The 9,745-nt window shown below is 33.9% G+C and overlaps 1 pseudogene; it reads left to right on the forward strand.

Moving 5' to 3' along the window:
- Positions 1-7,493: 7,493 nt before the first annotated feature.
- LOC107024816 lies at positions 7,494-9,318 on the forward strand (annotated as a pseudogene).
- The last annotated feature ends 427 nt before the right edge of the window (positions 9,319-9,745 follow it).

A 9,745-nucleotide genomic window follows, 5' to 3' on the forward strand; every position in this document is an offset into this window, starting at 1 on the left:
TATGTTTACATTTATTACAAATAGCTTGTGTTTTATCTTCATTTTGTGTCATAAATTGCCACACAAGCAATTTTTATAGCACGTTCTACTTAGGCCTAGGATGTACGGGGGAACAAGGGCAGGACAACGAAAGGAAGCGGGACTAGGAGCGGGACTAGGTACTAGTAGCCGTAGGTGGTTTAGTTTCATCATCATCATCAAAATTAGGCGTATCCATATAATCATCATTATCAATATTATCATCATCTTGAGGCAAATCCTCATTAAATTACCAAACCATCTTTGTAAAAATGTTCATGATAAGGATCTAATCCAGAATTACAATAAATATTAAACACAGTATCATTAACATGTGTATAATCCTCCGTATTTATTCTTACTATAGTAGATTTTTTAGTTTTAGATTTAGAAGAACTACCGATTTTTTGATTATCGGAAAATGTAAAGTTAAACATATTTTGAACATGCTCAATTGCACTTTTTTTACCTTTTTCTTCTTGAACAACATTTTTACCAGAATCCATATTCAAATATTAAACGTAATTATATTAATATAATACAAAAAATATAATGCAAACAAATAATTAATCACAAAATAAATAAATAATTATTGCAATATACATTATAAGTTGGAACGAATGTACCGAACGTCTACTTAAAAAAGTAGATGTTTATGACCGTCGAAAGCCGAAAGTGAAAAGTTGAAAGTTGAATTTTGAAGCACCAAATCTATTTTCAACAGACCAAAACCGGAATTTCAACAGTTTTAAGAGATTAGAGAGTAGAGAAGTAGAGAGTTGAGAGTTGAGAGAATAGAAGATGATTTTGTGAATTTGTGATTGAAAAGAATGAATGTTTAGGGGTATTTATAGGTAAAAAAGGGGATAAAGTGTAATTTTTAAAACAATGATGTATTAAAAGAGTTGGGGGGGAGGGGGGTAGGGGTTGTAATTGGCTGCAAAAAGGGGCAAAGAGCCGTTGAGGGCCCCACTAGCCGTTACCCAACGGCTCTCAATGGTAAAAAAATTTTTAAAAAAAACAAAAATTAATTTGGACCAGACCGGGACTAACCGGTAAAACCCGGTTTTCGTTGCATTACCTGTCCCGGAACCGAAACTTACCGGTCCCTACTGGGATGAACCGGAACGGACTTGGACCGGTCACGGACTGGGACGGACCGGACCTTACAAATTGACCACATCACCAGCATTTCCGAACAAACAGCCAAAAGAAGCACTTGATAACTCTATCATGTCCCTTGGTGTGTGTGTTGAAAGCTTGAGTTTTTCGAAGGCAAATTTCACCTTTTTTTTGCTTTGAATTGCTTAACTAGATTTTTTCATGTCAATGAAGATATATTACCCGCTAAACAAAGCAACATGATGTTCTCTTATTGGTTAAGTCCACTTGTCCCTTTGCTTGCTCTTACTAACTGCATTAAAAGTGACAAAATTTTTAGATGTTCATCAATTAACTTCAGATGCCTGATCAACTATGGGACCAAGTTGCATATTTGTGAGCGTCATCAAAATTTCAAATACTAACACTTAACAGTGCCGAGAATCCTTAGGTTAAAATGGAAGGATACATTTTGTCATTTTTAAAGGCTGAATGGTTGGTTGAGGGAGTGTCTTTTTTATTAGGCCTATGGTCACAACACTGGTGTTGACACTTTATCATGGGGGTAAGTTCCACTGAGAGAGTTCTCAGAGGATTTATGATAAATCTTCTAAGTGTTCGGCTTGACTACGGTGATGATTTTTGCATTTGGCTTGGAGTTGGGGACTCATTTCATATCTATTCTCTCTGGCATAATTTAGGGAACTTTAGCGCTTTAACAAATTAACAAGGAGATAGGAACCATAAATTGAAGTAATTCTACTCATCAATTAACACTTCAACGGATTAACGGCTTAACAGATATTAAGAACATATTCACTCAAATCTGAATATAAACATTAGAAAAAATATCCACTATCCAAAACCACAAAAATAGGGCATACCTCAAATCAAAAGTGACTAAACCATATTACATGTTCTTGCAACATCTATTAATAGTTGGATCAACATTTGCACATACCCCTGATTCTGAGTCACTTTCCTTTCTTTTGAATATTGAAAGACTACAGAAAAAAGTGAAGATAAGTAAAACAAAAGACAAAAAATTATTTACACATAGCTCTAAAACATTTTTAATGACAAATGAATTTCTCAATTAAATAAAAAGAAGAGGAAACTCGTCAAGGAAAAGAGAATTACAGTTGAAAATATACCACATAACTCTAAAGCTAGATTGAAATAATATATATGATAATTTTTTCATAATACACATATATTTATATTTGTATGACATTAACATAAATGAAATTGGCAAATATCGTACATGAACATTAAAAAATAACGAAATTTTTCTATGGTTGCCCAAAAAATGTCTCTAAAGTTATGAAATTGGATATAGAATGGTGAATTGAATAAATTATCAAGATATATCTTTACAGGGTTCGCTTCTATGAGGATAGTATAATCTCATACTTGCATGGTTCCTTCTGCTTCTATGTAATTTTGCCTGCTTTGCTAGCTCACTGGTGTGAAGATTCTTTGATTTGTCGAAAATATGTAGCAGAATAGTATTTTTGTTCCCCAATCTAATTTCATAGTTTATAACTCGATTTTGGGACTTTGAGAGTTTGGTTTAGGTGATTTCAAAGAGGATTTTCATGATTTGATTAGGGGTTTAGAATGTAACCTAGTATTTTCTACTTTCATACTAACTCATCATTCATTCCTATAATTCATTCCTCTCTTATGTGGATTCTGGTCAAAGATCTTCCTAATGCCATTTTAATAGTGTTTTATCAGCCATGCAAGGGTTCTGGTTAATAGTTTCGTATCAACCATGCAAGGATTCTGGTCAGCCATTTTAATTTGTTGTTAAGATCAAAAAAAGAAAATCATCACTATATTTTAATCAGTGTAACAATATATAATCACTGTTAAGAAAAGTAATTAGCAAAACAGAGCAGATGAACAACAATGTTGGTATAGTAAAACAGAACCGAACAGAATAAGACAACAAAACAGAGCAGTAGTAGCTACAACACACACCAAACCTTCTTATCTAAAGTCATTTCCTCAGTAAGTTGAAGATGTGTCATGTTCCATCTAATCACCTTCCCTAAATTTTCTTCGACTTACCTATACCACTCCTAAAGATGTGTTATAGCCAAACTCGGGCACCTACTTACCTGGATCTTCCTGCACCACTTCTTCACATGCTCGAACATCTAAACCTTGCTTCCCTCATCTTGTACATCATGGAGGTCACTCCTACATTGTCTTGTATATCTTTGTTCCAAATCTTGTCACTCCTAGTATGACTACACATCCATCTGAGCGTGCGCATTCTTTACATGCAAACACTCTTTCCAATAAAACTTTGTAGGTCTAACCAGCACTCTATCGCAATAAGAAGTGGTAGGTGTGACCTAAGGTACTTGAAACTTCTTCTGTTGAGTATGACTTGTTTATCGAACTTCAATTCCACCTCACTTCATTTAGCATGGCTTAACCTGAAACTTTTGGACTCTAGGGTCTGTCTCCAAACATCTAACCTATAATTAAATCCACCATGGGTCTCTCACTCATTACTATTTCATATGCGAAGAACACAAATTAGACACATCAGGTTGAATATGTTGCATCAATTCATCCATTACTACGATAAATAAAAATGGGCTAAGGGTTGATCTCTAGTGCAATTCTAATGGCTAAGAAATGTTTTGAGTCACCTTTAACCATTCATACCTGGCTCCAACAATATTCTTATAAGATGTATGACTTTTGTAGTTGGCCGCCCTTACCTGAACTCAAGTTGGTTCTCGGAGATAGGCACACCCCTCCTCATATTTATCTTGACCACCAGCTCCTACACTTTCGTAGTGTGACTTAGTAACTTTATACCCCTATAGTTGTTGCAGTTTTGAATATCACCATTGCTTTTTATAGAAGGGGATCAATGTAAGTATCGGTATATTAGTGTACACAGAAAGAATACAAGGATCACCTCAAAATTGTGTTTCAAACACGACAAGAACAGTAGGTTTAGGCCAAGTTCGTCAGGTTCAAATTTTTTACTAGATTTGATGACACTTTTCGGGGATGTTGTATCTAAGGATGGGATTATGGTGGATAATAAAAAGACAGTACAATTCAAAAATGGCCAAGACTCACAAGATTTATACAATTGAACCAACAAGATTTATACAGACCACAAGTGGTTGAATTTGTTATCCAGCAGAAAGATTTGATTTTTCAATTTGCAATGATGAATAAAATTACGCAATGACTACGTATATATTTTACCATTCGGTGTCATTCAAGAAAGAAAATGATGCGACAGATGCATTAAGAAGGAAATCCATGTGTTATTTGGCTCATCTCCTGTAAAGAGACTTTTGGCCTAAGATATGCATAAACTTGAAGATATAAGTATCAAATTCAGTGTGAGAAAATCATTCTTGATTTCGGAGGCATGAGTAGATCTTAGTTCCATATTTCATCCGGAGACAGACAGAAAATAAGAGTTTGTTATAAATTTGTATTCTTATTTCGGATGTTTAGGTACCATTAAATAAATTTTCTTACGACTATGACTTTCCATCAAGCATTCACATGGCTCAATATGAAGCCTTGTATGATAGGAAATGTCATTCTTTCATCAAACAATTTGAAGTTGGTGAGGCTAATGTATTGGAACTAGACTTGTTACAGGAAGCTCTAAGAAAGGTCTAGAAAATCAGACAAAGGATGCTCACAGTTCAAATAAGATAAAAGTCTTATGCAGATAAGTGAAGAAAAAACTTGGGGGTTGTTAGTAATGCAAGTAATGCATGGATTAGTAATGGATAAATTAGCAATGGAGGGTTTATTGCTAACATCCTTTTATTTTTGAACTCCTAGATTAGCGACATCAATTATTTTTATAATTGTCATGAGTATTATTCTTTTTCTCTAAAGTACCAATAAGAATTTCTTGGAACACAGCTCTTAAGAAAGTCATGATCCTAAATTGGGTCGTGACATGATAATACAAGGAAATAAATTTGTGTTAATGAGAATTCCACCAAGTGAAGGGTATATTAGTTCTACTGATAATTCAGAAGCAACAAATCTGCAAAATAAATGGAAACAATAAATATAAGTAAAAGTTCACATTAAAAGCTAAAAGGTAATTATACAAAATCCTCCATGGACCATAGGATAAGAAAATTCAAATTTATAATGGTTCAACTTCTATTTCTCATCTTCGTCAGATTCATCAACTAGCTATGATTGTTGCATTCTATGACTGTTGAAGCAAGTGACTCTTTAGTAGCTTCACCTTCTTCCATATCTTCATCTTTATCATCATCAGTATTAGTCACGTCCTCTTGAAATAAAGACTTGCATTTTTGTTCCTTCTTTACATCAACATATTTTTTCATTTTTTTCCTTACAACATTCGATCATTGTTCACTTTTGTATCCATTTATAGACTTGTGACTATTCTTAGACTTCACTTTCACATTTGGAGATGGACTTAGTATTACTGTGTTACGAATGGCTACTGATGAAGATATTACTTGTTTGGTTGGTATTAATTGGTTCTATTTTTGATTTCGAGACAACGAAAATTTTTGGTATATCCCTAAAGTGGAGGAAATATGTCCGAGTTTCTTTTAATTTTCAATAAGCATTGCTTTGAACACTAGCTCTTAATCACCGGTCGTGGTCCTAAATTGGATATTCACATGAGAATACAAGGAATAAAATTAATAATTAGATATTTGACCTTCAGGTTGGGTTTGCGCTGAGAATTCTTCTTGGTTGTGCTATTAGTTGGTTCCCACGTGAACGTAGACCCCTCATTGTCATTCAATATCACTGTGTGCTCATTTCCTCCACTAGTTCCAGAGATCACTATAGTAGATTCATCATCAGTTGAGTCATAAGCTGGAAGATCATCCACAATATATCTGCAGTAACAAAGCAAAGTTGAAATAAATATCCAAGAATTAGAAGGATATGAGTAAAAGATGTAGCATTCAAACTATAGTATCATGGGCAATTTTGCTCCGATCAAACTATACATTTGATCTGGGCATTTTTCTTATTACTGCTACAAATATATGAACTACCTCAATCTTATATTTATTTTAGAAATTAAAGGTCAAGTCATCCAACAGTAAACCAAAAAGCTACAAGCTTCAACTCTAATGTTTCTATTTTACATCGAGAGACAAGAATCAAGATGTACAAGTAATGGAGCTCCTGAAACAAATCAAGTTTATAGAACCAGGGTCTTAAAATTTGTACAAACTACAAAAAAACAAAGTTGAGCATTACCTGTCATCCCCATCTTCCCAGACATGGTTGTACTCCTGAGCAAAGATAAAAAAGAATGGAACAAAAGAATAATGTACGAGACTGACCGATTCATATCGAATTTAGAAGCATATACAAAAATCCCTTAAGATTGTGTACAATGTCTCAGGATTAGAACACAAAGCCATTTCAAAACACTTCACTAGTGAGGCTTATCAATATCAACGAGAAACAAAATCTATTGTCCCGTTGATCAACTATGTTTTAGATGGAAAAACATAAGAACACATCTTCTACAAAGACATCAATTGTTGTTCTTCAAATTCAAAATAATAAGCAATAAGCATTTATGTTTTTCTTTTTATTGGAGCAATAAGATTTATTCGGAACGACTTTCCTTTTCAGCTTCAAATGCAACAGAATGAGTTTGACTCAAGTATACACCATACTACAACATGTGACTTGCGGATTGCAGTGTGTGATTGGAAAATTCAATCAATATGCATAAATCATTACTTGCTTATTGTATAAAATATAGTAATAAGGAACATGTGATATGATGCTACAAAGGGTATTCCAAAAATAACAATTCATAAGAAAGTTAAGTTACCCGGAATTGTCGAGACTTGCTTCCAGAAATAAGGAACAGTTTGCAGCTCCACACAGACAACAAACATTTGCACTCCCGTACCACTCAAAATTGTATTCATATGTCAACTCCATTCCAACAAATATATCTTGCTTCGCAAATATACCTACCCTTGTTTCCCCCCACACTAACCATTTACTTGTTTCACAATTTGGACGACTGTGAGATTCAGAAAGACACAGTATCATGCTACCTATAAACACCAATTAACCATAATAATATGTCACTCTGAGCTGACCAAGATAATTGTCTTATTTCACTTTTCATCAATTTGACAACCGGAGTTCCAGCACTTACTATGAAGGATTGATGAATCTTGCAAAGCTTCCCTTCTAGGTAGAGTCAATGAAATCATTACCATCCATAGAAATTATGTTCCTTGAGGCCTGCACAAATCATGTGAAATTATAGTAGTGATCTGTTTATGTATAACCAACCATCTCTAATGTTGATAATTTACCATAAGATTCATAAACCTAAGATGTCCCTTTACTTCTTCAACGATATCACTTCTCCACAACATTCAATGATGTACTGTCAAGCCTATAATGTGAAGAGAGAGGAACAATTAAGATGACCATAAATACAGTTACCACACAAAGGCCTCTAAGATATTCTGTGGAATATCTTAATTGTTCCTCTCTCTTCACATTATAGGCTGGACAATTCATCATTGAATGCTGCGGAGAAGTGATATCATTTGAAGAAGTAGAAAATATCTCAGGCTTATGAATTTCATGGTAAGTTATGGTAAGTTATCAACATTAGAGTTGGTTGGTAATACATAAACAAATCACTACTATAATTTCATATGATTTGTGCAGGCCTCAAGGACATGTACATAATTTATTTGGATGGTAATGTATTCATTGACTCCACCTATAAGGGAAGTTTTGCAAGATTTATCAATCATTCATGGTAAGTGTTGGAACTCGGATTCTCAAATTGATGATAAGCGAAATAAGATAATTATCTTGGTCAGCTCACAGTGACATTATTATGGTTAATTGGTGTTTATTGGTAGCACTGATATTGTGTCTTCCTGAATTTCACAGCACTCCAAATTGGGAAACAAGTAAATGGATAATGTCGGGCGAAATAAGGGTAGGTATATTTGTGAAGCAAGATATATTTGTCGGAATAGAGATGACATATGAATATAATTTTGAGTGGTACCGGGGTGCAAATGTCCACTGTCTGTGTGGAGCTGCAAATTGTTCTTTATTTCTGGGTGCGAAGTCTCGACGATTCCGGGTAACTTAAGTTTCTTATGAATTACTATTTTTGGAATACCCTTTGTAGCATCATATAACATGTTCCTTTTTCCTAGATTTTAGAAAACGAAGTAATGATTTATGCGTATAGATTGAATTTTCTAGTCACACACTACAATCCGCAGGTCATATGTAGTATGGTTTATCCTTGTCAAACATAGTGTGTTGCATTTGTTGCTGAAAAGGAAAGATGTTCAAGATAAATCTCATTGCTCCGATAAAAAGAAGAAGATAAATGCTAATTGCTTATTATGTTTGAATTTAAAGAACATCAATTGATGTCTTTGTAGTAGATGTCTTCCTCTGTTTTTCCATTTAAAACATAGTTGATCAACGGGTCAATAGATTTTGTTTCTTGTTGATATTGATAAGCATAACTGTTGAAGTGTTTTGAAATAGCACTGTGTTCTAATCCTGAGACATTGATACACAATCTTAAGGGATTTTGGTATATTCTTCTAAATTCGATATGAATCTGTCATTGTCATATCTTATTCTTTTGTTCCATTTTTTTAAATCTTTGCTAGGAGTACAACCATGTCTGGGAATATGGGAATGACAGCTAATGCTCAACTTCTTTTTTTGTAATTTGTACAAATCTTAATACTCTGGTTCGATTAATTTGATTTGTTCAGGAGCTCCATTACTTCTACATCTTGATTCTAATTTTTCAATGTAAAAGAGAAACATTAGAGTTAAAGCTTGTATCAATTTGGTTTACTGTTGGATGACTTGACCTTTACTTTCTAACTAAATGATAAGATTGAGGTAGTTCATTTATTTGTAAAAGTAATAAGAAAAACTTTTAGGTCAAATATCTATAGTTTGATCAGAGCAAAATTGCCCGTGATACCATATTTTGAATGCTACAGCTTTTACTCATATCCTTCTAATTCTTGGATATATATTTCAATTTGGCCTTATTACTGCAGATATATCGTGGATGATCTTCCAATTTATGACTCAACTGATGTCGAATCTAAGGACCACGATCGGCGCTTAGGAGCTAGTGTTCAAGGCAATGCTTATTGATAATTTATAGAAAATCGGACAAATTTCCTTCACTTAAGGGCAATCCAAATATTTATTTGTCTCAGAATCAACAACAGAACCAATATATATCAACCAAACAAGTAATAACATCATCAGTAGCCATTCGCAACAAAATAATACTAAGTTCATCTCAAAATGCGAAAGTGAAGTCTAAGACTAGTCACAAGTCTATAAACGGATACAGAGGGAGTATTACCTTGAGTATATAGACTAGTGGTTCAAGTCCAAATATATCCAAAGTTTCTTAACAGGTACTTCGAAGTAGTTGAAATTGATCAGTGATCTTTCTTTGCAAATATTTTGTTGATGTGTGTAAGGATAGTAGGTAGTCGTGTGTTATTCTCCCCTTCTCATCTTCTCTTCATTTAGTAGTACTTGCATAGTATCTTATTCTTCATTTTTACTA

This window comes from Solanum pennellii, chromosome 7 (genome assembly GCF_001406875.1).
Source record: "Solanum pennellii chromosome 7, SPENNV200".
Classification (NCBI taxonomy): Eukaryota; Viridiplantae; Streptophyta; class Magnoliopsida; order Solanales; family Solanaceae; genus Solanum; species Solanum pennellii.